The 27,590-nt window shown below is 31.7% G+C and overlaps 1 long non-coding RNA gene across 1 annotated transcript; it reads left to right on the forward strand.

The window, feature by feature from the left end:
* Positions 1-17,516: 17,516 nt before the first annotated feature.
* On the forward strand, positions 17,517-20,968 carry LOC132750123 (uncharacterized). Its single transcript, XR_009628502.1, has 3 exons — positions 17,517-17,875; positions 19,287-19,440; positions 20,507-20,968. It is a non-coding gene; the product is annotated as an uncharacterized LOC132750123 (long non-coding RNA).
* The last annotated feature ends 6,622 nt before the right edge of the window (positions 20,969-27,590 follow it).

Below are 27,590 nucleotides of genomic sequence, written 5' to 3' on the forward strand. Positions count from 1 at the left end.
AACATATCTACCGTGTGCATACACGTAAATCCTACGTATAACTGTTGTCCTTTGAGGCATTGACATATATGTTATATCTGTTAAGATAATAAGATATTATTTATCATGTATTTGAAAATGACATGAAAACAACAGCACTGGAGTTAATACATTGTACAATGATAAGATTGTCAGTGATAAAAAAACATACTGATTGGATATCAAAGCCGATTAATCCTTCTTTTGATATGTCGTATGTTTTCTGTTAGTATATATTTACGAGTGGAGGAGTAGAGTAAATATATTTACTTTTTCAGTAATATTTCTGCCTATATAAAGATAAATGACCGACGTTATCTGGGGGCATGAGATCACTATGTTATCTGGGGGCATGAGATCACTATGTTATCTGAGGGCATGAGATCACTATCTCTAATTGTTTTCTGAGTCTCGTGTCTTTGATTTAAGAAATTTGTACCGTTACACTAATTCATTTGTAGTTTGCTTCTCTGTTTTGATATAAATGTCACACCATTACTTAAAAAAGACATAGGTGTATCTCCAGCCTTACTGTAGGGGGATACCTCAGGTGCCCTTTTGTGCATTTTTTTTTCAAGCATAAACGGTCACATGAGTAGAACCGCCGATCTTCCGTAGCTATACAAAGATAGCAAATTTATGTTACATATATAAGATTCGGCAAAATTAGCATCCTTGGCATTATTTTATGCAGGCAAAACGAATAACCAAATTATCTAAAATCGAGTTTTTTTCTCTTTTCTTTCAATGCTTTTGCTATTAATCTGTATTCGAAAAGTACATGAACATGTTATAAGACAAATCTTAATTAAAACTCTCATTACTGCCTATTACTGAATTGTCCTTGCTTAAATACCATGATAGCTGAAAATGTGGCATTAGGTGACATATATCTGCAGATATAACGAAAGTTATTTCGGACTTCAAATCGATAAGTAGACATGCAGGAATCCAGGCATGCATTGTTTTTTGTAACAAATTATTATGTTGTTAACATTATCTAGTTTAAACTATACCATATTATAACTTAAGTAATGATTTAATCTAAAGAGATGAAAAGTTGATTAATGGCAAACCCTTAACTTAAAATTATCATATGCAAACGAGCGATCATTTATTCACTTTTCACATAACAGCATGAATCATTGATGTGGTAGTGCTCAATAACAAACATGATTCATGAGTGTATAAATGTAATGAAATATTGAGAAAAGAAATCAACGAAGGATTGTAACGTTAACATAAACTATAACGTAACATTCATTTATTAGTAAATGTTAAATGATATAATGTATGGATCATTATATACATGATAAGAGTTGTATATAGTCTGTCTCTTTGATTGTTCGATCTCAGTAACACTGACTCTTTTTTAGCGACTTTTGAGCTTAACTATTTTAGGAAGACCTCAGGCACCCCTTTACGCATTATTTCAGGCACCAATGAGCTCTTTGTCTGTCTGTCCTACAAATAAGCTAGCTGGATAGTATCGTCTCGTTGTTTCATATTATCGCGTGATCATATCGAGTAAGACCTTTAGAAATGAAGGAAAAAATATTTTGATATTAACAGAAGGTCCAATATTATAATAGCTTTTGAACTTTCAATGCATCTTACAGTTATTGTTGTCATAACTGTTTAAATAATGGGAGTGACTCAATGTTGTTAAAATCTATTTTTGTATTTTTTTCTTTTTTTTTTTCCTGCGGCTGAAAATAATTCCGTTAGTTCAATTTAAAAGTAAAAATAAATCTAATCTAAGCAAGTCAATTAAGATACATAAGAATTAATACGACGTCAAATCGACAAAAGAAAAAAAGAAAAGAAAGAAAGAAAAACGAATCACAGTTTGTTTCAATAATCAAAAACACGAGACTCAGGTGCAGTATAAAAAAGGAATATCGCCCCCGCTTGTCTACTTATTCATTACGGAACTTAAAAATGTCACTATGTAATCAACAATAAAAATAAAGAGCACTGTAGTGCCTTCAGAATGGAGAAATAAGACTACAATAAAACTCAAAGATCATCGGAAAGTTTCTAAATTGGAAAAGTTATGGCTCAAAGAAGAAATTGATATTACGATGAAAACAAGAATGGAGAGCAGTAAAATATATTTATAGTTTGTCGTGTTTGTCTGCTAATTTAAATCAATGAGTTATTCTTAGCAGTTTATAGCGACAAAAATTCTGTAAAGGTAATTCAAGCAAGTTTAATTTGTTCGTGTACTCGAGCGTGACTTACTTAAAAATCGCTTTAGTATTATATTCAATTCTGACAAAATCTACATTATTGCAAAGATCCCTGATCTGCCCAATTCTAATTATCAGATTTATTTAAGAATTTCACCACAACATATTCATAAACAAAAGAGCACATGTCAATGTTTGTTGGAAAATTCGTTGTTATTCAATTGAAAGGTCAGAGTGTAGCCACGTAAATATAAACATAAAAGAGGGTTCATGTGCATTAAGATATCAAAGTTATGTTAAGTCAATATGAATGATTATTAAAATCTGACGGTCTTATTGATTTTGTATTTTCTGAGATAGTATAATATTGAATATTTTACTGAGATAAAAACGTGATGCGTGTTGATATTTATGTACAAATATGATACGAGTCATTGCCGACTTTATATCCAAGAGCAAGAAAACATCAAGTTAACATGGAATATTTCGTGCGAAAACACTATATAATTATATAATAACAAAACATAAACTAATCAGTCTGATCAAAATGATTGTTATTTTGAATTTTCTGTAGAGACAGCACATGTGGACGTCGCGATATTTAGGTAAATTTGTTTATACTTTATAAATTTGATACTTAATTTGCCGCAAATGAAGTTTGATGACTTTTTTGATATTAACCGAAAGATGCTCTTTTGATACTATATCTCTTTCACGACTGTTTTACCCTGTATATATATCATAGTTAAGAACGCTTGGATACTGAAGTAAGAAAGTCGTTTTGCAATTCTGTAATATATGAGATAAAGATGTGATCCATACCCAGATGTATGGGCAGGACATTAACTTTTTCATGTCTATGAGTTCAGTTTTGCAGACATATGTGAAATCATGAAACGTTGGACCAGTGAATTCATGATGCCATGCCTTAAGCCCATGGTATTTGTATTGGACCATTGGACTCGATGATAATTGACAAGACAATTGAGCCGAAAGCCTGTGATGTAAATCAAAATATCAGGATTTTTACACTTTTTACAAGCAAGCTTTCGTTTGGGCAATAGAAATATATTATTTAGATATTACTTGAGAGATTTATTTTATATATAATAAAAGATCGATCTGTGCGTGAATATTGAAAGAATACTAATTTGAAATTTTTATTTATCTCCCCATAATACGTGCCAAAAATAGTGGCTGCTCAGGGCAAATCCTCTATCAGGATTTTATAATATAAGCACTGCATAGTTTGGACTCAATGAAACAATCATATTGAAGTTTATGCCGACCATATGCATAAATTTGTCTAATAAACTCACGTTATACATTGAACTTTCTGAAATCACAGAATGATGAAAATGTGACAAGACAAAAAAGTGAAATGCAACACTATCAAGTGAATATCGAGTTGCCATAAAATACAATTTTCCTTTAACAAAACTTTATTCATTTAAAGAAGAAAACAGAGGAAAAAAACAAAGACAATATTTGAACCTAAAAGGTTGCAGGAATTTTATAAAAGAACGCCGTCAGTCTATAAATTGTCTATATTTATGACACTGATACCCTCCTAGAAACTCTCAAAATACGATATATCACAATTATGCCAGCTTATGCAATAACTTAGTCTATGATTTCGCCTATTGTTTTTTTCATCCTGACGTTTTTCTTTTAGTTTTTTCTTAGAGGTCTTCATGATTATTGTGTACGAACTTTTAAATAAAAATGGTAGTCATGTTTATAAAAACTTATGCATTTCACAAGCTGTTAAGGAGTACATTTATTAATAAGTCAATGTAAATGACGGCAAACAATAAAGTCTTTTAGATCATCATCTTGTACATTGCCGGTCTCTGTGGCACAATCCAGCTACAATCAGACATTAGTGATGTAGTTAAGATCTTGAAAAATTGAAAAACTTTTCAATTTTCTCCGATTGGTCATTTGAGCTTTTGGTTTATTTATGAACATGTAAAAGCATATATAAATTGCATAATATGTAGGAAGAGTAGTGACAAACAAGGAAATGATATTTTTACAAGACTTCGGTGTCTAAGATTTCAAAGATAAAAAATAGTCGTTATCAGATTTATAACTATGAATCGTGACCTGATTGTTGTTTAAAATTTAACACACAACATAATATACATCTTATACTATCTGGACAAGATATGTATATGAAAGGCATGTTAAATATAGATTTTTATGAAATAATATATACCATACTTTATAGCGATCATCAAAAGAGTAAGATTTAATTTTATTAACAGAAATATCAAATTTTATTTTTAAGATAGTCCACATCAATGAATCATTTTCAATAATCTTAAGAAATTAATCAATATTAATCAATTTAACGTTATAACAATGTATTATATATAGGGTATCTGTGTACCAGGATCTTAAAGTTGTATCCTTGTTTTTGTCTGTTGTTTCAAGAACCTCGGGAAGCCACGTTTTCCTTTGTTATAACAACGTAACAATCAAGTTAATTCCATGTAAATCTAAATATTACTTGAAAGGAGATCCTCTTAGTTCATATAAAGTAAGATCGGGTAAAATGCCCATATAGCAAATATATAGGGTTTGTTAGATGATGTCGATGTGAAATGTTCAGCAATTATCACAATTACATTCCCTCGTACATGTTTAATATCCGCAGAATATGTTGTTAAAACACACCAGATGTATATTGAATTCTCTTATGACAAGATGAAATAAAGTTATATGTTGTTTGGTTCGCTAAAAAGGAGATATGTATTGATTAAACAGTATTATGTTTTAGGAAGTAAAAATGAGATACTCAACTCAAATTTCCTAATCTTAAATATTTAAAAACATATTTAAATTAACGAACAAGAATAAAATATCAGTTTTTGGTTTTCTTTGACGGCCTGCAAGTGAGTTTACATTCATCTTCATTTTTCCGGCCGAATGCCGGTCTGAATCCCCGTTTGACTTGAATATAAGAAGAGTTTTCATTGGTCATTTTAAATTCCAAAATGAAATCTAGGAATCCCATTGGCCATTCAAAAATAATATGTAAAGTATAGTTCTAGCCATTATAAAATAAAATGTAAAGGAAAGTTTTAAAAATGTACATGCTAGTTCTTTTACTTTCTAGTTAAATTGCTCATATATCAAATTCTGTTTACCATTACTTCCTCTCACAAAACATTTTACACTATATTTAGATATCATTACATATTCTGTACCAAGTTTATTTTACACAAGATCTGAGTTTTAAAGTCCAAAATAACTGGGATAATATCAGAGCTTATCAGGTACCCTACGTTTATGATGTTTGGTAAGTGTCTTATATGAGTATATAATATAATCAGTATTGCATATGAATATCTGATAAAATTATATAAAATTGAATTTTATGTCCACTCTTTGACTTAAGTTCAATTGGCTTTTACAATGATTGTTAACATAATTTTGTTGCTTCAATACTTAGACAAACGTAAAGCCATACTTTCTCACTCAATTGGGAAGGGGCCTTAGCCTCTTCATTTCTAGGAAAATTATCGCAAACATTTCTAATTTGGGAAATAGAAAGGCAGGTTTAAGATCAGATATTGGGGAAAACTCCATGAATTTAAAGACAATTTCAATAAGGAAGAGGCATTTTATCGGAGTCTGTTATATAAGCTGGAAAATTGGATATTATAGTATGTTAGCGATAGAATGACGCAACGAAATACTGTCTTAAAGTGGTTTTGTAATTTCAAAGTGATGTTTGTTAAAATATCATGCAGAAATTGAAGTGAAATAAATTAATTTTGGTTTTATGCATGCCACTTAACCTTAGTTCTAGTTGAACGTTGTTTCCAAACAAAAACAAGTTAACAAATAGCTAAAACACTTGTTTGTTTTGTTTTATGTCTTGAGTCAATAATTATTATTAACGTATTATTTAAATAACATTAAATTTTGTACTATTATTGGGATAATTCGGCTGTTTGAGGGAGTTTCAGGGTGGAAAGCATCTTAAACTGTTCATAAAAACGCAAACGAACAAAAACAATGTTCCGTTTATTTTTAATCAACAATCATTATTTACGTGTAAATGTCGAAAGAATTCGACTGTTTTTGGGGAATATAAGGGTTGAAAACATTTTAAACTGTTCATAACCAGTAAAACTGTCCTAGCTGCCTTTTAAATCGTTAAACAAAAGTTTGAATATGAACGAACAATTTCAAATAAAAGACTTCTGTGTTATGTGATGATGTGTTTAAAACCAGAATATTCTAATCGTTCGTATTTGTAAATATCTATTTTGGTGGTGATATAATGTCGACTTTAATAATATTGATTTAAAAATATTGTATCAATATCGGCCAGCTAGTTACATCAGTTTATCATTTCCTTGTCTCATATAATGAACTATAATCATGTTAATTATTGTCACAGTAAATGGTAAATTCTCTTCCTGCTTGTTTCTATTACCTTCATTTTTACTTTATAATATATTCCTGTATTAAAAGAATAAACAAAGAGATAAATAAATGAAACATAGACCCGTTTACACTCGTCAGAAATCACCGACCTTTATTGAAGACATGTTCACATATTATAACTATTTCACAAGTCACCAAGGACGACATTTATTTATAAACGTACGTCATTGATTGTAATTAATTCCTTATTTGGACCGCCATAAAGTTCTTATCGTATATCGATATTGCTCCGGATGGAATAGTTAAGACATTTATTTTATCAGATACAATGACGTTAATTATGTAGTTTAAAACCATTTGAAAAAAATACATCGACTATTTAAAGGGTAAGCATATTCAAAATATTTAAGATGATTTGATTAATATACATAAGATAACAAAACATAGTAACAGAATATTCGGTCCGCGGTATAGAAAATAGAGAATAAAGAACGCACCAAAAGACAAAGTTGAAAATGTTGCAGACTCGGTTTGATTGCGCCCGTCATTCAAACCTTAAACAGACTTAAAGCAAACAACAAGAAAAAAAAATTGCTATTGATGACATGTTGTTATATGATCAATCCTTTACTGTTTTTACCATCAGATTGTTATTTTGTGAAATCTGATTTGGCGTTTCAACATCGAATCATAGAGAAAACGTATTTTCTTGTCTCGTCAGCGGATTTAAAATGCAATATCAAAAATCATTTTGTCTTATTAAGACTTCTCGGAAGCCATAGGTTCTCGTCTTATAACAATGCTACTGACTTTTATTATTTTATTTAGTTTTATTTCTAAGACTGGAAAAATCTCACTGTTTCTTAATATCCGGTAAGTTAAGGTAATATTTTGTGGAGTTTTGAGAACATATATTGTTCTGTCCAACAATAAAATGCTTATTTTTCTGAAGAAAAAAAAAGAAAGTCATTGATCAGGAACATTGAAATTTCAATATGTAATCTGATAAGCTCTGATAATGGCTTATATCAAATTTCAAACCAAAACAATTTTATGTATGTTCTCAATATTTATTTCAATTTATGTTTTTTTCTCTGAAACATATAGGTTTATCTATTCTTAAATCTAAGGTTCATTAATATGACGAAATATAATATTGTTTAATACAAAATTATGAACAGAAAAGAAAGGTTTAATTAATTCTAAAAACTGCATGCCTCCAGATGAGCCACACTATTTCAAGAAAATAAAAAATTGAGAAAAATGTGCTAAGATTTTAAGAAAAAGTTCATTATTTAAGTAATAATCTACGTATTATGTGCGATTATGGACTGATTTTGCAGTATTTATTACCGTTTTTTTTACTGCGTGACTAACTCGGTAAAGGCTATATTTGGATATTGTGACCTATTTTTTTGGTCATTTTCGTGGATTGTAAAATCATTTTGCAATTTGTAAATTACTTTCTTGTTCATTTCGCAATAGTTTACTTTATAATTTTTTTCTCAAAAATTCATGAAAATAAGCATAACTCCGGAAGCTTTAATGCAAACATCGGCTGTATCTTTGTCCAAAGTTTTTCTGTTTCTGAAACATTGGTACACTAAAATTTTCTTATCAGATGAGTCATATAATAATCAACATAAATGTTTGTTTTATGTCTAAAAAGAATGCAATTGTCCAACCTATATATCACGTTGGTTGAAGTATTTAAAAATTTAAAAAATCCATTGTTAATTCTATTTAAGGAATATTTGACATAATCGTACTTTCTGCCGAAAATATAAACATAATAAGGAGTGTATAGAGAACAGTGTCTCATGTACTTACCAATGTTGATATATACAATGCTATATTTCTAAATGCTACCTAAGTGTTTGACGTAAATACTCCTCATAAAATCACTTAGGAAGCCATACATTTGATTTATTACAGTTTTCCTTGACATCTGATATCGTCTTTATTGATTTGAAAGAACCATGGAATTTCTGCTAATTGTTTCCTTTTATGCCGATCCATTTTCTTCGTATTTCTGTGTTGAGTGGAAATGGCTGCTGTATAATGCCACATGTTTAAAAATGTCATATATTCTTTTCTGCGACCATTGTGACTCTGAAACATATAATTTAGTAAGAAGTGAAATTAATTTCACTAACGAAACGAAATGCAAGTTTTAGAAAAGCCCTCATGGGACAACTGAATCATTGTTTTCTTTACTTTCCGTTTGCTTAGTTAAAGCACAGACTGACTTTCTTCGAATATTTTCCCTGTAAAGTTTGGAATCAATTGTCCATATACATTCCACAGTTAATATATATTATGATATGGGTTTGTTAAGTTTTGATGCTAGAACAATTATAAATAATATACATGTATATTCGTTAATATTTTTCGGACTTTAGTCAAATAGTGTAAGGTTATTTAAGACGTCATATGCCAACAGGTCAGATCTGGTGGTGAAGGAAAGCGTAAATTGCTTTGATTATCTTTTCAATCAATGTCTTGTTATGTAGTAGAACAACCGCCATTCCATCAATTTGCTCCATAGCTTCCTAGATGAAATAATTTAAGAATCCTTAACGGAAATGAAACACAGTCGTTAATTAAGGGAAACAATTTGAATTATTCGACATTAGTTTACGCTCTCTGTTGAACAACTTCCTCAATATTGTTGTGTTGTTGTTTTATTTTTTTTGTGTGTGTTTTTTTGTTCGGCAATATTCATGGCACGGATATGTTTCAATATTTGCATAATCAGCATCATCAACTATTTCAGCAAAAATTGTCAAATCTAAAAATCGAAGAGATATTTGTGAACAATCCTTCACAATGTTCACTTGCAAAGGAAAAGAAAACGAACTTTAAAATGGACTTTCAAAACAGGCAAAACGGAATAAGTCTCGATGAACGTTAATTGGTGCCCTGTTATCTGACGTCCAACCGTGTCATTAAACGAATTTATTCAGGAGGACATTCTACAGGCGACAATATTGGTTTTTCGTAGGCATTATAATACATCAAGATTGTAAAGTTACAGACGTGATTTGAAAATGCTCTTAAAGATACATCTTCATTAACAAAATAACGATAAAGCTGATAGAATACTTGAGATTGTTTGGTGTAATATATAATATTATATACAGACTTGATGACTGTGGTGTTTCCGCTTACATGCATGTGACTTATTAGACATTTTGTAGGACTCTGTTTACACATGCCAAGGAAAACAAGTGATGAGAGATGGAGCTACATTATATCTCTTAAAATCTGAAGATCGACAAATAAATCTTAGGGTAAGAAGTGCTTTTGTTGATTTCATTGATTTGTATACACTATAAGAAATATCACGTAACAGTATCGTTCATCAACAACTGTTAGCTCTCTTTGTTTTATAATTATCGAACCATTAGTAGCCTATGCATATTTTATTAAGCCATTGTTACAGTGAATTAAACGGACTATTTGAAGCTTTCTATAATTTATATACTTAGTATTATTTTACCTGTGAAACAATTATCATGGAAATTATGGGCATTTTCTGTAACACATTCATAAGGATAGTTCCAGGTTTATATACCGATTATAATGACTATGAATGTCAAAGGGTTACAAAAATATAACTGCTTAAGCTTTTAGACTTAAAAACGAATTCTTAAGGTTAAACATTTAGTCTAGTTACTATTTTTGCCTCTAGTATTGCGGCATGCCTAGCTGCTTTGTGGTCAGACCAGACTCCATACTGCTGGGTTGATCAAATTTAAATGTTCATATTATCGTCCCAAAAATTGATGACAGACAATTCAAAAGAGTATGCCGTACAAGCCAATTCCTGAATTCTCCCGGTTTCGAAATACACACTTTCTTCATGTTTGAGCTTGGTGTTTCGTCTTTCCTTTCATAACCTGCTGACCTGACATTGTAAAATGAATTAACCTAGCTTTAAATATTAAATAGTTTATACAATGTTAAAAGTTTTTCATATCAAACAAGCGCTTCCAACAAACACACTTTTACCAGACTGCACGAATGTTTGAGCTAGCCTTGTTCTATTTAAAGGCAAACGACACTCACTCTCGGCTACAATCAAGGTTAAAGAATTGTTCGTGATTTTCTCAACTCGGGTAACATTGCTTGCATAAAATAACATTTTGTTTTTGCAATAAATAGTAAATATAATTTTATTTCAGGCTGTGATTTGTAACTATTTTGATATTTTCAATTTTCTGGTATTTGTTTACTTACGTCTTTGATGTGATGTTCGCTTCGTGCTCCGATTACTTGAAATGTAAAATATGTTGTATATTATTATTGTATGAATCTTTTTTATTATTTGTATTTTATTTATTTTTTATAATTTATTGTTATCAATGTTTGTTTCTGTTTGACTGACAATAAAATCTAAATATCAGAAGTAGACACGTTAAAATTGACATTCCACAAATCATTTTGAGGTAATAAGTGTCATTCACATTTCTTTGAACTTGATATCAATGTCGTCCATTGACACTAGCTGATTCTCTTTGTTTCATTTGAATTGACCAATTAGTATCTAATATATAATTTATATGGACACTTTCTAAATTTGATTACATAGCCACTTGCCCATTATTTGACACATGGTGTCATTTTTTAAATATTTCATCGAAATTATAAAGGCAACGAATAGTGCACCTAAATAACTAAAACCAGAGTGTGAAGAGGTAGTGATGTGACAATACGCCCTCGTCAATTAAGTTTTAGATTTCGATAAGTACCGATAAGTGATTTTTGTACTGGAAAGATAACTAAACTAAGGGGTAAAAACACCTTTTTCGCGCATTATCATTTGCAGATACACAAGAGTACAATGAAAGCTTAAGACCCACAGAGCCATGAATTGGATTTCATTGTGTCTATGTCCGAGCACTTTTGCAGATCTTTATGCCCGTATATTGGTGTATCCTATTAAGTGATAATCATTTAGTTTTTTATAATGATAAAAAAGGTAGAATATATTGGAAGTTTACATAATGATTGATTCTGCATATTGAAAACATATTTCTCTGAAATAATATCCGAAATCTGCGAGAAAGAAACACCATCAATTGTTAAATGTTATTTTATACATGTACAAACGTCTAGCTACCTACAATAAGAATTAAGTAATGACCGAAATAATTATTGATTTATTACATTTTCTGTTCTTGTTTATTTATCATTTGGAAAAAGACAAACCTCCCTAGTCATTACATTTACAGTTACTGTATGTATACTATTTCACTTGAAACTACTTTTTTCTACCAAAGATACAATTTTCTTGTAAAATAACAACCCAATTTCCGGTAAACTTTAATAAGCAATGTCGCAAACCTCTAATGAGGATATTGAAAAAGAAACAAGCTTTAATAATACAAGGTATATAGAGCAAAAGCATTACGAATTCTACAGAGATAGTATTAACGATACATTCACGGAAGTTTATGGGCCTAATTAAGTTGATTTTATTACGACCAAACATATACGCTAATGAAACAATATCACCTTGCAGTTGTTGGTATGTGGTAACACGTTGAAAAGTGACCAGCAAGATAATAAAACAAAATTAAAAGTTTGCTTACCCATCAGCTTATACTTCTCTAAATGAGCTGCGTCACGACAAAACCAACATCGTGGGGTTTGCGACCAGCATGGATCCAGACCAGCCTGCGCATCCGCATGGATCCTGATATATATATAAACATAGAATTTGAAACGTTTACGTATTTTATCAATTAGCATATAAAATGGAAACACCTGCAAATCTGATGAAGAACTATACTCAGAATTAAATTGAAAATTAAAAGTTGGCTAATTTATTTGCAAATCTTTGCAATGCTTTTCATTTTTGGGTCAATTTTCCCAGACCTACTACTACAAACGGAGCACAAGTCTCGGAAAAATATTGCCAGTTCCGACAAACTTTTTATGTTCACTTCCTATATAATAATTTAATTAAATCGACTTGTATGTTATCTTACCAAAGACATTTGGATAGAAATAAGTCTAAGAAAAGAAGCATATGAACAAAACGAAAACTTAAAGGCAAAAAAAAAACAATAAATAAATAAAAATAAAATTAAAAAAAAACATACAAAACAAAACAAAACAAAAACCTCCTCAAGTCCATTTCAATAATTGTTGGGACGTGTTGTTTTTCATTCTTATGTAATTAACTGTAGCGCCGATATATGTCCAAACGTCGAAAAATGTCCAAACGACGATAAATGTCCAAAATTTGACGATAAATGTCTCAATCGCCGATAAATGTCCAAAACTCCTTTAACGATAAATGTCCAAAAATTAACGAAAAATGTCGCAACAAACTAGGTGCTCATAAATGTCCAAATCGGTTAACGATAAATGTCTCAACTTTTCATAATTATTATGTTAATTTGTAATTTATTGTATTGGATACTGTAACAGTCTATCCAACTAACCCGTGATTTTACCCTCTTGTTTACCCCTGACATATAATGTATCATACATTATTGTGCATGGCCAGTTGCAGATCCGGATGGGGCGCGGGGGCATGTGCCTTCTTAACTCACCGAAGTTCTTCAATATTTTTGTGCCCCATATAGCGTTGCCATTGTCCGTCCGAGTGTCCGTCCCGAAAGTTTGTGAACGGTATAGGCTTATTAGGGGCGTGGACAGAGTTGCATATTCCTTTACTGTCAAGTGGTCAAAAGTTAAGAAAAATATGCAACTCTATCTGGCAAACAAAGCAGTTAACCTGTATAAACCATGTGAGCTAATCAAGGGGTTAACTGCTTTGACAGTTAAAATCTGACCTACTGATTTAACAGCGAAAAGTGCAGACCTTGACAGGATGACGCATTTGCTTGTCGGGGGATATGGTTCGACAATGGTCGTTATAAGCATATACGCAGCACGTGTTAAATGGGTTTTGTGACTTTTCTCTTAAGTGCTGCGAAGACGGTCCTTCTCATGCTACATTGATTTAAGACATTTGTATTTGATTATTACTCATTCGCTACTTACATGTATCCCTCCAGTGTCGACCCAGATCAGTTTGCACGCAAATGCGTCACCAGATGAGGGTATGCGCTATTAAACAACAGTATTTGGTAGTTAAGGTTTTGTATGTCCCTACAGTGAGGCACTTTCAAGATCAACCTACATGGTTATGTATAGGATATCGACAGAGTACGAGGTCTTTCTGTTTAGGGAAAGACCTGGTCACGAATTTCATGTGACACCGAGAGCGCGTAGCGCTCGATGTGTTTCATGAAATTCGTGACTAGGTCTTTCCTGAACAGAAAGATCGATGTACGAGGTCGATATCCAACTTACACACCGTTAAACTGTATTTTGCTAGAGCACAAATATAATTTTTAACACAACAGGTAACCTTTTATCAACGTTCTGCTTAAATACAATATATATTTGCATTTAATTTTGCCTTCCCCTTTTAAATAATCAAAAAAGCTAAATGTGCAATTTGTCAATAATAAAGTGAATAGATCTGTAATAGAAGGTATGTTAAAGAATGAATAGTTATGTTGATAGTATTTCGTATCAGATAATGAAGATTCCAGGACATTAGTCCTCGGACATTTCCCCCCCCCCCTTTTTTTGCTGTTGTAACTTGTCATTTGTCATCTCGTGTATAGATTTTCTGTATGCCCATGAAAATATTATACTATACATTTATTTATGGATGCTATTTTGACTTTCAAAAATTTGCGTGAGAGTTTTTGTGTATTTAAGCACAATGAAATTTCCACAATAGACAATGAATTTTGGTAGCAAACAATTAAACAATAAAATATTTTAACATTTTTAAAACAGGAAGGGGCGCAAATGTCCGCCCCTTCCAATGATATCAGGGGGGGGGGGGCAAATGACCGCCACTGCAAAAAGGGGGCAAACTTCCGAGGGGGCAACTGAACGAAAGGCAATGTCCGAATGCCCGGCAGACCACGAAAGACTTACATAATTATGTATATTGGTGGCAAGTGTGAGATATATGAACCAAAACTATATTTTATATAGCAGATTATAAAGTGTTCTAGAATAAAATATAATCGTTCATCATAATTTTTATATACTAAATAACTTATAACTTTATTAACATTTTAAAATCGTAATAAGTATGCTGTGAATACTGCTATATAGTTTCATTGATATGAACTTGAAGCGTCCATTTTATTATATTGTGAAATTTATGACAGAAGAACAACTTAGATTACTATTACTTTGAAAAATGACGTGATTAAATAAATGTTAAATGTGTTCTAACTTTGATATGCTATCCATTATTTTTATTCAAAGATTTAATATAAGGAATAATTGTTTAGTGCATTCAATGAACATTATCTTGTTTAAAATATGTATCCGGATTTTGTAAGACAGGAACATTATGAACATTATGACAATCATTTACATTTTATTTCAATTTTTAATTTTTGATTACATTTCATATTTTTGTCTGCGCACTGGCGGGTTTATTTTTTCACGTGTATTTAATGACCGGGTCTGTCTGACTAGAACAGACCTGTGCACGTGCAAAAGATAGACCTCATAACGGACTTTCTTTTGTTTAAACAGGTCTATCCGAAAAATATAGACCGGTCACAAACAACACAGGAAGTGTGTAAACATGAATATAATGTATATATAATCAAGTAAATGTTCAACTAAATAAGGGGAAGTAACTGCTATATAACCATATTACAGCTTCTGATTGGCTATAATTATGTCGTGGGAACAAGATAATTATTTCGTGGGAACAAGATATTATCTCGTGGGAACAAGATAATTATTTCGTGGGAACAAGATAATATCTCGTGGGAACAAGATAATATCTCGTGTGAACAAAATAAATAGAGACACCCATGTGTCACATCTGTGCCACCGTAATAGACACTTGACGTAATAGTATATTTTCATGCTGTGCTGGTTGGATACAAACATGTGCATTTAAAAATTACTTATATGTCAAATATTAACTTAACATAACTTATTATATAAATAACACATGGCTGTCATTTTGCATTATGCTAACTGGTTACTAAAGCATTATCGTTTTTATCAATACAGAGTTATGTAAGAGTTATGTACCCCGGGATTTTACGGGTGATTTACGGGTAAGTCGAGGAAGACTTTCAAATATGAATACCAATTCTACACTTGAGTTCACCTTGACCAAGGCGTTCTCAATTCGTCCTTAAGGAAGCCTTTCCCGAGTTTGAGTGGAGGTTGAGTTCGAGTGACGACACTGAATATAGCTATAAGTGTAGAGTAGCGCAATGCAGATGTTAACAAGATATGTTTGTAAAACATGTGTGCCCCCTAAACACAGCCAATTTAATATTATAACATTAGATTTTTAAATGTGTGTAAAAAATGCATAGTCAATTTGTTATGGAATACATGTATATCATTGCCATGGGGCAGAATCAATATGACCCATGGGTCCATGAATTGATTAAACCCTGTAGTTGTCAATGAGACAATGTTACACACAAAATATCTTCTAAAAACAAGCTTTTCATGGTGAGGTCACTGTTACCTTTACCTTTGACCTACTGACCCCAAAATCAATAGGGGTCATTTACTAGTCATGACCAACCTCCACACCAAATATGAGGACCATTAGCCAAAGCATTGTCTAGTTATAGAGCGGAAATGGCATGGTCTACGGACCGACGGACCGACCGACCGACCGACCGACATGGGCAAAGCAATATACCCCCACTTCTTCGAAGCGGGGCATAATATAGTGCATGATACAGAAGACGCCCCGTTCCAGAGGTGACCCTGGTTCTTTTAAGTGCCCGGTGTAAAGCACCAGTACAATGCACCTCGGTTTAACTTATTTTTTTCCCTTTTAATAGTAAGAGGATAGACTGTATCCGACAATCAACTTATTTTCAAATACATTTTTTAATCTTTTTTAACAATCTCACAAGCATCCTGCTAGAGTCCCGGTGGTCTGTCGGGTGATCCAGGAACGACCGGGGTACGTCCGTAACTCTGTCGGCAACGTCCGGGATGATCAAGGGCTCTGCCGGGGCTCTACCGGTGATTGTCGGCACTCTATTGGGATCACCCGGGACTCTGCCGACATCATTCGGGGCTGTGCTAGCATGGATCTCAGCTTTATGATCTCTTTGATCGAAGACTTAACAGCGTTTGAATATCGTGTTAGGTCATCCGTCGTCCACTTACTATCTGCATTATCCGTAGTTTCAACTGGACTCTGCATAGATGGCCCGGAGTTCATCTTGGTTGTTATATTAAGTATGGAAATTGGTATCGCCGTAGTACTACCGGGGTTATTGAGACTGCAACAATATTTTCATCCCGGATCGTCTGGGGTGGTCCTGGGCTTTGCCGGGATGCTGGTGAGAACGCTACTTAAATCGGTACTTTTAATCCCTATGGAAACCTTTATAACTGACTGATGCAATACTGTTGATCATAGAAATAAGTGCAATAAACATATGAAAAGTTGAGACATTTATCGTTAACCGATTTGGACATTTATGAGCACCTAATTTGTTGGGACATTTTTCGTTAATTTTTGGACATTTATCGTTAAAGGAGTTTTGGACATTTATCGGCGATTGAGACATTTATCGTCAAATTTTGGACATTTATCGTCGTTTGGACATTTTTCGACGTTTGGACATATATCGGCGCTACACATAACTTAGATTAATAAGGGAACTAAAACCTTCATCAATATAAAATGTAAAACCACTAGTAGAACATAACCCGAGAACCATGAATGTTAAGACATTAAAGAAATAAGCAAAGCCATTAACGGTATGAGACGACTACTTAGTTCCGTTTAGTGGCTTGTCCAATAAATAGTTGATGAATTGATAGCTTCATATGTGCTTCTAAGAAGAGACAAATTTTGCCGATATCGGTTTTACAATGATATATATATACAGAGTGACAGAGGGAGTATTGCAGGACAAAGTATGAGATTTATTTAGAAGTACATGTTGTTCCCTACAACCGCTATATAACAACAGTTGGGGGAGATTTTAATTACACATATACATGTATGACGTGATTTAAGTTATTGTTTTATGCATTTAATCTTCACTTTTTGTAATTTATTTAGGAACTATAATATTTTTACTGGTATTCGAATCAGACATGTACTTCAATTAAGAAAACTCTATGGTGGACAATTTAAAATTTTCAATATCAGGAGTTATACATCGCAAAATTTGTGAAGTGTTAGAAAGGAAGGTAATATTTCAGTAAGCATAATTTGTGTTGTTTGTTTTAGGTATTTAAAGTTATTATTTAATAAAACAAGAAATTATTCTTAACAATTTTTTTGTATCTTTATTTGGATAAAGAGATGATGTTTGTAGTATTATAAGCTTTTATTAATATGGTTATTGATATTCATTACTTTAACAACAAATATTTATATGGCTTATTTAACTGATATATACATGGTTTTTGTTATTTTGTCACGAAGAAAGATAGATAAGGTATTTATTTATAACAAGTATTGAACAATAGACCGGTAATTTCTTTTTTCAGTAGATATTCAATCAAAAAAAATTACCTGGTTCAAAATGAAACAAGTAAAGAAGAATGTGTGATATTACGTAAAATAAGGACAGATATGAGCCGCGTCACGACAAAACCAACATAGTGCGTTTGCGACCAGCATAGATCAAGACCAGCCTGCGCATCCGCGCAGTCTGATCAGAATCCATGCTGTTCGCTATCAGTTTCTCTACTTGTAATAGGGTAAGTAAGCGAACAGCATGGATCCTGATCAGACTGCGCGGATGCGCAGGCTGGTCTGGATCCATGCTGGTCGCAAACCCATTATTTTGGTTTTGTCGTGGCACGGCTCATATATGTATCCAGTACATTGATTTAAAATACAACAACATGTTACACTGAATAAGAATACATTTTTTTATTGATTATGAATCCGAAACGTGATGTTATACTGTAAACATGTTTTCTTTTACCGAAATTTAACGGTGGCACTGTCAACTGTTATTTTAATCATAACGTACATTTTCATCAATAAACATTATCACAAATGCAATTTTTGTACTTCAAATGTATCTTTAATCCTCCTTAATAACACGTTCTAAATATGACTTTAAAGTTTAAATTTTGCGACTCCTTCATTATAATATTTAAAGACAGTCATTAAGAACAACGCATGATTTATAGCCGTGATAAATACCGCAAAAATCCAGAGAAATGCATTAAATGATAATAAAGTAGGTCACATGATTTTCATTTTAAACAAAAGTTGCGCTAAATCAATTATAAATTTCACGTCAACTTCATCCTTTCTGTGTCTTTCTAAAAATACTCTTTATTTACATTCACTTAAAGGTATTTTATATGCGTTTCTAAAATAGAACTTGGAGGTAACAAAAAATATTTTTCATCCTTGTGCTTTCTCATTTTTATTGGATAAAACGTTGATTACTTGTCGTTATTTTTCTTCAATAAAATGATATTTGTCTTCCTAGTAGAAATGACTGTTATGTAATATAAAAAATAAATAAATGATATTAAAGTTATTACATATATATAATTATAAATATTCACAGTAATTTCCCCGTTAAGCGAGTTAAGCTGAATTATGCACATGTTATTTATAGTTTTGAAAAATTGATGTATTTTCAGACAATGAATAAAAAGCGTAAATGAAGCCGTTTTTCAATGAGACCACTTCAGATACATTACAAGAAACCAGACAATCGATGCTATGGTTACCATATGTGATAATTACAGTTGTTTGTCTTATATTCCTTGCCATCAACTTTTGGTTTTATCACAGGTAAGGGTGACTTTTTTATTGCAAAGAAAATCGAATATTGGTTGTACTGGTACTAGAGGGACATTAACCAACTTGCATATTTCATTATAACCCACATGGACAACAAGTCAAACCAAGTCTGCAATTATCACCTTTTTTACCTTTATTGTTCTTCAGGGATCTCCCCTATTTCCAGATAATACTCCTATATATTTATTTCATTAAGTCTGTAATATATATTCCTCTTTCTTAAGCCTTGTCGCCATCCTTTAAAAATATCAATATTTTATTGCGTTTAATTTGAATATTATGAAAAACAAAAGTATAAGATATCAGTATGAAAAGCAATACATGTACTTATATATGTTGTACTTGTTTTATTTCAATTATTAATACATGTGAACTATTAAAAACAACAATTTAATGAGAATACAATGTTTTAACGGGTAAAATTTAAAGGAAACGATTTACAAAAAAATTTAATTATTTAAATTAAAGCTTATCTTATACAAGTAAGACCCACCTAACATGTTTTAAAATTATTTGTAGTACTGTCTCTGCAAGACACTAAATGTTTCAAATTTAAATGAAATACGGACCATTTGTAATGTCTTAAAAGGAATATTAAAGTTACCTTTAATTACAAAAAAAATGCTGAAAATAAATCTTTATTTATATGAAAATCAAAGGAACCATTATATCAGACAAAATAATATGATAACAATCCTCAATGAGATACCTATTTTCTGGAACATGTCCGTCCAATCTTGACATGATTATACATAAAATAGATATTATAGAAAGCTGAAGCTAAAAGAATGTCAACAACTACAAAATGTTGCAGGAATCTGGTAAATGCAAGCTTCTGTCCACGTCCTCTAGCATTATTCATTATTCAGATTTAACATGAAACTTGTTGTTAATTAAATATTTGAAAGCATCCCTTATGTGTTCTTGTGGCGGTGACAAAGTAATGCAATTTACAAAAATATTTTACTTAAATTTCACTGAGCATATAGGAACATTCTTCATTCAAAGACAACGGGCTGTGACTTATCTAGTCAAATACTGTACTTTTATCTTTCAGAAAACGCCGCCTACAATATGAGAGAAAATCAGAAGTTCTCGAAACTAGGGAGCGTGTTAGGGAACGCCGAGTTATTCTTAATATGGTCAAAGCTAAATACCAAACATATCTTGTTGATGAAAACGACACACCTAAAGATGAAAATGGTATCGTCCATTCAAATTCAATGCCTTTTATATCAAATGGACAAGGAGTTGCCAATGTATAATACATAGGGTGATAACAATGGGTGACGATATGTGATATATTATTTTAGATGGAACAGAGAAGTTATATTGTGATATTGTGTTTTCTCGCAGTAATGGATTGCATTCAATATTATTTCTTACACAGGAATTAATGACAAGTTACCGTTTGGGTTTAATTCATTCTTCAAAAAGTATCTTTATCTATAAATTTGGTTATTTAAGTGAAAGCATTAAGAATAATAATCTTACCAGTTATTAAGTGCATGCATGCATTGCGGGAGAATAACTTATTTAAAATCGTATAATACATGTACAGTTATATAAAGATAGAAACTTCGCATTTTCTTAGAATATGATAACAGTAACAAATAAGCAAATCAAGATCGATTCTGTACTTGTATTTGAAAGAGGTGCACTTGTTTAAGGGGCCGATAATTAGCAATTATAGTTAGCATGGCCTTTTTCCGTTTTTTTTTTTGTATAGGTGACTCCCTGTCAAGAGATTGTGCAAAATTTCAATGATTGGTATGAATTAGTTTGTATACATTGTATTTTTAACCTATGCCAGTTTTGTTTTGTTTTGTTTTTGTTCTTGGTCAACGATAAACCAATTGTCAATTAAAGTAAGTCAGACTGCTTTTAAGATATTTGCTCTGCTCGGTGATCCCGAAATGTTTCCGCTTTTAAATGTTGTTTTGTTATCATACTCTCATAAATTCTAATGTAAGGATGCATTTTGTCTATATGAAACTGTAGAAGACGCCTATTAGTAATTCATTGAAGAGATCATTTTATACCACATGTCTCTAAAATAACTTCACATGAATAATTTGAGAATGGTAAACTAATAATCAAACGAATTTGATCCTTAACATTAGGAGGAAGTATAGTAAGATAACCCGGGAATAAGATAGTCGTGGGTGGTGTAGGCAGTATTTTACATTTAATATTTCAAAGATTCTAAATATTAAATACTGATAATAATACGATAGGTTTTAAAGTATAATGCACATAATTTACTTAACAAACCAGCATTTCTCAAGACGTGAAATATAAACGCAAAATTTGATATGACAGTCAACATTTTAATACAAAACAATGTTTAAGCAGTCGATGTAGGCGACAGAATAAGAGTGTAATTACGTGACAGAAATTCTAACTAACTTATTGAAAGGAGGTTTTGTTCTGTTTTATTACTTTTAAAATGTTAACTAGTCAATATATCCTTAAATGGCTACATATTGTCTAATGTGAGGTTGTATACTGTATAATGTTAACAGTCATTATACTGTAGAGAAATATTGTGCTCAAACTATATTATGATTAAAAGCAGATTTGAAAAAAACAAAAAACATTTCCATTACGTATTCATATCAGCGGTGATAAATATATTGAATGAAAGATTATCTCCTTAATATTTTTGCCAGTATCAGTATTATAAATGTACATTGTTTATTAAATATATATATATTTTACTAAGATAGTTCAATGCAATTAATTTTCAGCCTATTGTAATTATAATTTCATTTCCAGATAGACTAAAATAGTAAGCATTTTATACAGAGATGTACTATTTACTTTTTTAAATTCTAAATAGTTAAGTTCCAGGAAAAAGTATTTAGTGAGATGTATAGATGTGTATATGCCTTCAATGGTAAGATCTTTATAACAATGTGTGTCGACCCCTTTTGATAAGTCGTGAATTAGAAACAATTGTTATACATGTACCATATAAGCATTGCATACAAATATGTACCAATTTCGGATATATAGGATATATTACAGTTATAATCGATAGATTAATATGTCTGTAGAGAGCGGTGCAGATATTGTTATTTTATCATGCTACTTATATCATTTCCATAACATCCAAAGCAACAAATATATTAACAGACTCAGTGCATTTTGTAATTTTATAGCTTTTTTGAGACTTCAATCGGTTTTATGCATGATAAAACATACAAGAAGTGCACCGTATGTATTTGTAAATCCTATGCAAATTGTAAGAAATTTATCCTTCCTTAATGCATTAGTTATTGAAGGAAGAAATCTTTTTGTTAGAATTTTTGAGAAAATAATGATATTATGACTTGAATCAAAGTCCTTAAAGTCTCGAGCTAGTAAATTGTCCTCGAATGTGTGTAGCATACGTTGAATATGAAATGTAATGTATTTTACATAGATTTAGAGAAAAATTATGCATCTCTTTAAAATAGTCTCCAAATACTGCATTTTACAAAACAGTAAAACATCGTCCGAATAGAAAGTTTTATTTCACCGTGTTATTCTGTTACATTCATTGTACTTAATGTTCACATATATATTCTATCGAAATTGATAAAACAGCCAATTCAAATGGGAATAACAATAGCGGTCTTATCTTGAAAAGTGTGAAGTGTTCATTTTTGATGTGCAGTAAATTAACGGAAAATACATGCTCGAGATAAACAAGATATAGAGACTGACACGGACAAGAAACAGATGCATTCTCAATTCTGCTATATCTGCTTTTCATGTACACAATTAAACTAAAGTCAAATGAAGCGTACTGTTTGTGTTGTTGATGCAGAAATTAGTTTGTGTTATCATATATTCGTTACCTTATAAATTCTTTTTAAAGTACAAAATGTAAATAAAAATGTCAATCGAAGTGCTCGTGCTGTGTTGACAATAAACAAGGTACCACGTTACCCTCTATATCAACAGTCTCCATGCATGCGTTTTTTGTATTTGTTTTTTGTTGTTTTTTTTTGTGGTTTTTTTTTTTGTTTTTTTTCATCGAAGTTGATGTATATATTTATTTTCGCGAAAATATTTGTACTTTATGTTTACATTGTAATCGTTAATATAAGTCATAATTCGTTATCAATAACTAAAGAAAATTATCAGAATTCCTAAATGTAATTAAAAATTAAACAGTAATATGCGAAACGGTTGTTAAACATATGTAATGTGACCAATATTTAGTTGAAAAGTTTTCTTGCTTGAAAAAAATGCTCGAAATTACATTAGAATTAGCATTTTCTTTGATATACAATTGGTTTTAGTGAAGGTAAATCGTTATATTTCATTTTCCAAGTTTATTTACCGAGTAAATTCATTGCCTAACATACGATGCCAATTTTTTTTGTTAAGTATAGTTGCAAATATACAGATATTTAATCACGAATGTTACTAAAAAATTTGCTTTACATATTAAACGGTTTAAAGACCGAGTTGTAGCAAAATATAGCAAAATATTTTTCTATTTCCCGGGCGTACACACTCGCAATTCAAATTTACATATTATTGTGACAAGCTTGCATTTCATCTTGATTAATAAACTTTTTTTGGCATGCTACATAAGCTAATGATGATTTGAGCCTAATTCCCCATGTACGAATACGTATATAAAATATTGACGGACCCTTAGAAAAAAAATCTTTCAAATTGGTTTTGAAACAGCATTTCACGACAATTTAGACAATTTCCGTCAGCAACTTAATCAGCAGATACCTCAAAGCGTTTTATTAGACAAAAAATGCTTACACTGACAACTTGTAATAATGTATGTACGCTTTTAAAAATGCAGTAGACAACACTTTGCTGATGTTTTTCTTTCATCAATACCTCATTATAAGATAGGCATGCTTTATTGCGGGTAACGAGGTGGTTTAGGGGAACTGGGCAATTCTACAACGTTTTATGACCAAGCATAAAACATGTTCATTGCTTTCATGGGACAAAATCCAATATATATTCCTCATCACATTACTTCATTTTTACCACCAACAATATGCATAATCACTTTGTTGGCTGAGAGATATACGAAACCATCAATGCAAAACATTTTCTAATATCTGTAACAGCTATGCTTATCTTTTCAGGAAAAATGTTTAAAATTTTAGAATAGCGTGCTTCCTTAGAGCAGTCAAAATGTGATATCTTAATTGTTTTGGTCAACGGCGAAAGCTTACTACTTGATCATGCTAATTAGATATGCCTAATAATATATAGGATAGGAAATTTGAACTGCCAGTGGGCTTCAAACACGGTCATAAGAAAAAATATTTGACCGTTTACAATTATATTATAATAACTCATATATATATGGAAGTAGGAGTAATATATATGTGTATATTACGGAATGCCGTTAGGGCCATCGCCTATGAATGTGTTGATCGGAAACGCGATAGTCGATAGAACGATGGTGAAAACGCGAAATCACGAAACTACGATGGTGAAAACGCGAAATTACGATGATGAAAACGCGATAGTACGATGATGAAAACGCGACAGTACGATACTACGATGATGAAAACGCGATAAACTATCGTGTTTTCACCATCGTACTGTCGCGTTTTCACCATCGTAGTTTCGTGATTTCGCGTTTTCATCATCGTACTGTCGGGTATCGCGTTTTAGATAAAACAATTCAAAGGCGATGACCCTAACGGCATTCCGGAATGCCGTTAGGGCCATCGCCTATGAATGTGTTGACCTGAAACGCGATAGTCGAAAGTACGATGGTGAAAACGCGAAATCACGAAACTACGATGATGAAAACGCGATAGTACGATGATGAAAACGCGATAGTACGATGATGAAAACGCGACAGTACGATGGTGAAAACGCGATAGTACGATGATGAAAACACGACAGTACAATGATGAAAACGAGAAATCACGATATTACGATGGTGAAAACGCGAAAGTACGATGATGAAAACACGATAGTTAATTGTATTATCATCAACGTACTGTCGTATTATCGCGTTTTCGTTATCGTACTGTCGTGTTTTCATCATCGTACTGTCGCGTTTTCACCATCGTGGTTTCGTGATTTCGCGGTTTCATCATCGTACTTTCGAGTATCGTGTTTCAGATCAAACCATTCATAGGCGATAGCCCTAACGGCATTCCGAAATATATACGTATGGCCGATTCATATGATTTGTGTGTTCAATTAGATCCTAAACAACGCTACGATCTGACGACCACCAACAGGTTGTCACCTTCTCGTGATCTCTCAAACAGTCAAAAACGGCAAGCTTTCATAATTTTGAAAGCGATGTGGTTTCTAATTTTAATCGTTGGTAAACCAATACTGAGTAGGTAATTTCACGATTTCGAGAACAAACCTGACGTTTTCCATATAGCCGGCAGGTAAACTGGCAAAACAATTTTGTCCATTAAACTTTGCGACTATTAGTTTCGGTTTATTTGTTTCAAATAACTTCAAACATTTTTTTTTCTGACAAAAATCAACATTTTGTTTTACTTCCACGGACAACGCTATTTCGTTATTTTCGTAACTTCGTCTAATGCCTATCTGTAAAGAACGATTTGATTGGATGGCTAAAAATAGCTTCTCGGGAAATCCGGCAATGAAGGCGAAACATATGCGTTGGTAATCAGATCTACATGTTAGAAATAAGTAGATCTGAACGTTAGTTAGATTGTATTAAATATAGCATTGTTTTTTTCAATAACGTGTACTATTTCGGAAAACGCAAAACGCAATATTAGAACTAACAGTTAGAAACACTGCTTCAAAGTTTGTAATACTATGTCTTCGTGAAGCCGACGTCAGTCCAAAAGGCCGTCACGACGTCTTTTATTAAATGAATTACTATATTGTAAGATTATTACATTTGTATTAATTTCGTGACATTTGTATCAAGAACCCGATTATGTTAAAACCGATTATGTTTAAACCGTGATATACACTACCTTTTCTTAAACAACAGTAAATAAAAAACATAACAATGGCATTGAGTTATGTTCATAACAACGTTTACTTCCGTTTCGACATTAACTAATATGACACAAAGAATAGCACAACTACACATGGAGATAAAGACATCAATAAATAAGAAAACCCATTAAGTACTTGACAAGTCACTTAGTTCGCTCTGCCTATTACGGCTTTGATCCATTAATAAGTTAATCGGTGTTTCTCAGTAGAAGCATGCTATAACAATATCGGATTTTCAATATATACATAGAGGGAGTCAAGTGGGACAAACTGTCCTCGTATTGTCTTGAAAGTTTAATGTATGGATCCACATAACTGTCCCAAGAACTAATCATACATTTATTATAAATTAAGCATTTATATTCTTATTTTTTATTTCAATTCATAAGATAGCTATATAAAATAATAATATTAATTTAGAAATGAAAATACGAGTGATAGACGTTATTGTTATTTCAGATAAAAGGATACACATATGTCCATTCGTTTAGTTTTGTTTATTTGTTCTTGTTCAATGATTCTTGAGTCAAATAAAAACAATATTTACGTCGAAAAATAAACAAGAAACTGTAACCATAATGACATATTCTGTAAATATTATAAGACAATTAAACAGCAGTTGGAAAAGAGCAGCTATTGCTGTTGTTATCACATTGCTGTCTTGCTTGCATTGTCATTGATGCATGCCGTTATCACGGGTGATAGATCAAATACTTAAATACATCGCAAAATGTCACCTTATTGCTAGAAAGGTGGGAGGTCTTCAATCTCATTTAATAATATTTCTAAAGATCTTTGACAGCGAGCACCTTGCTTTCGTGTTAAGTTAAAATTCCTTTTTTACCTTTTGTACGTTTTGAATTGTCATTTTTATTGAATTTATAACTTTTATAATTTAGAAGCAAAGTTGATGAAATGATGATTATTTTATTAGGAAATACATCAGGCTGAAAATGACGGCTGTTTTCTCTAGAACGAATGATTATAATTTTTGATAATAGCTTTAATTTGAATTTGCAAACCGATTTGATAACAGTTTGCTTTAAAGGATGTGAGAAGTTCTAAAATTAAATATGTAACTATAGTTTAGGATAAAACACGCGCTTTTACATTACCCACTGACATGTCAATTTATATCTGAGAAGATATCTAATATGCAC

This window comes from Ruditapes philippinarum, unplaced genomic scaffold (genome assembly GCF_026571515.1).
Source record: "Ruditapes philippinarum isolate M1 unplaced genomic scaffold, ASM2657151v2 ctg3868_1_1_1_1, whole genome shotgun sequence".
NCBI lineage: Eukaryota > Metazoa > Mollusca > Bivalvia > Venerida > Veneridae > Ruditapes > Ruditapes philippinarum.